The sequence below is a fragment of the Schistocerca nitens genome, chromosome 1 (genome assembly GCF_023898315.1).
Source record: "Schistocerca nitens isolate TAMUIC-IGC-003100 chromosome 1, iqSchNite1.1, whole genome shotgun sequence".
Taxonomy (NCBI): Eukaryota; Metazoa; Arthropoda; class Insecta; order Orthoptera; family Acrididae; genus Schistocerca; species Schistocerca nitens.
The window spans coordinates 649,227,952-649,232,559 of NC_064614.1; positions in this window are offsets into that span (position 1 = coordinate 649,227,952).

The following is a 4,608-nucleotide window of genomic DNA, read 5'->3' on the forward strand; positions in this document are numbered from 1 at the left end:
AGAGCCATTTGAACCACTTTTGATCTAAAAGCGGCAGTATATTTACAATGTGCAGCCGATATTTTTATAGGCCGGTACATCGACATTTTTTCGTCAATATACAGATACATCGATACAATTTTCCGAAGTATAGAGAGCCGATAATGATAATTTTTAAATATCGATATGCTGGATTCGAGACATTTTCAAAAATATCATAGTCCTACTTCACATCCTAACCAGCGAGATGGATAAGCGCGTTCCTAGCCACAAGCTAATGGTGAGCCGGGCTCCCAACGTGTTGGAACCTCATACGTTGACGTGTTGCAAAGGAGGAACAGTAGCGCTTCGGTAGCAAATTATGCATATCTCTTACCCGTTAAGATTGCTTTACTGAAATACGGACCTAGCACGCAGTCTGCAGTAAGCCCGCACCAAGCGTCGCACACCACTGCCTTCGATGTTCAACCTGCCTCGGCCAGTGTGTGTCCTCAGCGGCCCAACAATGTAGATTTCTTACAATTGGCCTTCCATTATTTTTAAAGGTAGCTGTATCGGTAAAGAAAATTCTTTAAGGAAAGAACCTATTGTCTTGATGTCGTATCAAAATGTAGTGACAAAATTCCATGCATCTTCTACAATTCCGCTGATTGGGGACATGATACTTGATACGGCTGGTAGCTGTTTGCAGCAAAATGCGAACAACGCTGGGCTGACTTATTGCAGAGACAATCGCGAATACTCTGGATCTGTCGTGTTGTTTACGAGCCACAGCTGCCTCAATATTAATTTCGTTCGCGACGCTGCTTGTTGGTTTGATTTCTCCTTGCCCTCTGTATTGTATTCCAGTGCCTTTCCAATGACGGTTTTTTGCACGTTCGCTGAATTGTTATTCTTGTTGGACACCGTCTGATGGGATACCTTCGTCCGTACAGTTCACCTGTTTCCTTTGCGTTGCTTCTTCTTTAAAGAAGCAGCATATCTAGTTTCTCTTGGCTACTGCTGCTGAGTAAGTGTTTATTAAGCTGAAGCAGCGAAGGTCATCAGCCTCCTACTCACCACCGAGGACAGATGCGGTGTACTCAATCTGTCTGTGTATAGAGTAAGTTCTGTGTGCAAGTGTGAGAGAGTCTTCTAATTGTTTGCGTAATGTGTGTCTGTGGCGGAACATGGGTATGGCTGGCACACAGACCCCTCTTAGATAATCCGCGGTGTGCATTCGACCCGGGGCTGACATACCGCTCCTTCCAAGAAGCGGACGCGTTAATACGAGCGGCTACCCGGACAGTCTTGCATTTGGCTTATGATGGACAGAATTGCTGCCGTTTTGTAGTCCTGCTATTAAGCAGGCGGTCATAATGCTTTAGCCTGTCAGTGTAATGTGCAAGTATTAGTAATCAGTGCTAACTACTTTATTACCGACTTAAAGACCATTTCCCGACTTAGGTTGATGCGAAATATTTTGTTCCTTTTCCTATCAGAAATCAACTCATGGTGATTATTCCAGTTTCTTTGTGATCCATAGTTAGCCACAGGTCAGTCCACTCTCACAGTCTGAAATACAGTGTAAAATTAATTGGTATGTAGCCAGAGCTCTCTCGTGATTTTTCTGTCACATAAGATGAGTATCTTAATAGTTCCTCCCATGAATCCACAACTCATTTGCAGCGAAGAGGGAACTTAGGCAATACTGATCTCATTATTGGCCGTCGGTCTAATAAGAAGAACGGAAGGTCGTTTGCGAAGTGATAGCTTTTCTCAGTATCTTTTGCAATGACGACTGCTCGAAAATACAGTATGTCGTACGGAGGCAGAGAGCAGGCGACGTTATGGACGTGGAAGTTCCCCAGTTCTGACCGAGCGGTAAACACTCTTTTCTAGCCTTGCAATTGTGTCTTTAAATATATTAAGTTCACGATCATGAAAGAATCGAAGTAGCTGATCAGATTGCCGGAATGAGGGATGTTCCACACTACACTTGAATTATGTCATTCACTACTAAATACCCTCAGTGGCTGAGTCAGAACCTAAGATTAGTTACAACAAACACATCGCGAAACAATTCTTTGTGAGTTCTATTACTAACAATATGACGTCGGAGAATTTGCACACCAGGAGAATTACGGAATGACATTAAATTATTGTAGGATAAACTAGCTGTGTACCCGGCGTTGCCCAAGTATGTATCTATTCCGATCTTCTATTAGTTCATCTCCTCCTTCCTCCCCTCTCTGTCGTTCTACTCCACCCCATTTATCTCTCCTCCTCCTCTCTTTCTCTGTTCATTTCCTTTTCCCCCGACAATCTGCTCTTACCCTTCTCTTTGCATTTCTTCCTCTCCTATCTCTGTCCATCTCCCCTTCTACCCATTTTGTTCTCTGCCTACACCTGTCCACCTCATACTCCCCCCCCCCCCTTTTCTATCCTCCTTCTCCCCCGCGGAAAAGCCGCGTTGTCTCAGGCGTCTTGCGATGGTTCGTGTGTGTGCGGCTCCCCCCGTCGGAGGTTCGAGTGCTGTCCTTAGTTTAAGTTAGATTAAATAGTGTGTAAACCTAGGGACCGATGACCTCAGCAGTTTAGTGACATAGGAACTTACCAGAAATTTCCAAAATTTCCATTTCTACCACTTCCCACTCTCTGCTCACGTCCTCATGCCCCTTTCTCTGTCCCTCTTTCCCCCTTCTTTCTACTTTCCCCTCTCGATTCATTCCTCCTCCTCCTCTCTCTGACCATATTCCCTTCCTTTATCCTGCCATCTCCTTCTTCTCCTTCTCTGTCTCTCCATCTCTCCCTCCCCTATCCGTTCTTTGTCCACCATCTCCACCCCAATGAGAGGTTTGTGGTTCTTATCCCCACAGTGTTTGTTTCCAGATAGTAACATGTGTACCAAATTTCATTGAAATTGATCCAGAGCTTTAGGAGGAGCTTTATACCTGCACTTTCACCCGTGTACACATTTATTTAACATATTTCACACATATTTCGTTTTCACGCAGCTCCAAGTTTCTGACGCCTTATCTCCTGAACTGTGTTTCTTACCGTGATATAACTTTGCAGGTACATTCAGTGGTGTATGTGATACTGTCTGCAAAATGTGTCGCAAATACGGTTAGTAGTAAAGAAGCAATAAATTAAAACGTCATGCCAGATGCAGCAGTTTTACCGCTCGAACATTGGAAATGTAGCAAACAATAAACTGTTTTCGTTTCATCATTTTGTGAGGGGTCTCAGCGAGAAAGTAGTTTAGTAAAGGTTTGAAATTATGTGGAAAGCTTGTTGCAAGTGACTAAGTCAAATACTGAATGAATACATTTTGGGAATTTGTGCGTCGTGGGCTACAATTCTGTTTTACCTGCACCCTTTCACTTCGACAGGTAGGTTCTTCTTAGCCCCACAGCGCTCCTTTCCAGACAGTACTAAGTGTGATTAAAATCTATCCAGTAGTTTAGGAGGTGATGTGGAACATTCATACACACATACATTTTTATAATATGAATGGATGTTTTCGCAGAAGGAAATTAGATTCTTTGTCACACTCGAAAACAGAGGTCATCTGTGGGAAATACTTGGAAAGCAGTGTTCAGCTTCCATATTATAAAGCCCACGAACGAAACCGATGCTGTCACCCAACGTGTCTGGTAGCAGGCGAAATATATTTGAATGATATGTCGCTTACTCGTGAAAAATGCTCACACACGAGTGCTGTTGAAAGGGATAATATGTAAAAACACTCGAATGTTGGAATGTTAAAACTCTGCATGTCATTTCAGTAAAAATTACGATAAATTAAATCACAAAATACTCTTTATTAGTACATGCTTCTCTGGAATATTGCAATTAATTCCAACTGGAAAAAGACCCAGAGCAATGCGATGCGATGCTAAAACCCATTGTGTCGACAGCACTCCAGAGAGTTGCGGCAAGTGCATCTGTCGTATTTCGGCGCTGTGGAATGATTTTCACCATCTGGTGGAGAAAGAAATGTATAAGATACCGTGGTAAATTGTCGGTGTACAGTGGGAACTGTAGCTGAAAGACTTGGGGCAATGTGATATACGTAGCACACAATATAGGAGATATGTATAAACACGGTTCCCCTCCGTAAAAAAATGGCTCTGAGCACTTTGGGACAACTTCTGAAGTCATCAGTCCCCTAGAACTTAGAACTACTTAAACCTATCTAAGCTAAGGACATAACACACATCCATACCCGAGGCAGGATTCGAACCTGCGACCGTAGCAGTCGCGTGGTTCCAGACTGTAGCGCCTAGAACCGCTCGGCCACCACGGCTGGCTCTAGCTCTATCGTTGACTGTCGAAACTCAAAGCAAGAGGTCAACCACCGCAAAGATGCTGCAAGCCAGCGAAGTGCCTGTGGCACGGTCAGTTCGAACAGGCGTCTGGCCACACACCTCCGAGTTCCCAGGCGCCACCGCCACGCGGCCTTCTTACAAGAATGACCGTAGGAGGCAGGAAGTTCTCTAGTATACCGTACGTTATAGTGCTGTCTTCAAAGTTACTGATTGTGAACAGTGACTATTCGTCTGCACCAGAAGTGTGGGCTTGTCACGCCACCGTTACCTCGCAGCATAGTCGTTATTTGGCTGTTTCATATTCGAAACAATGCGG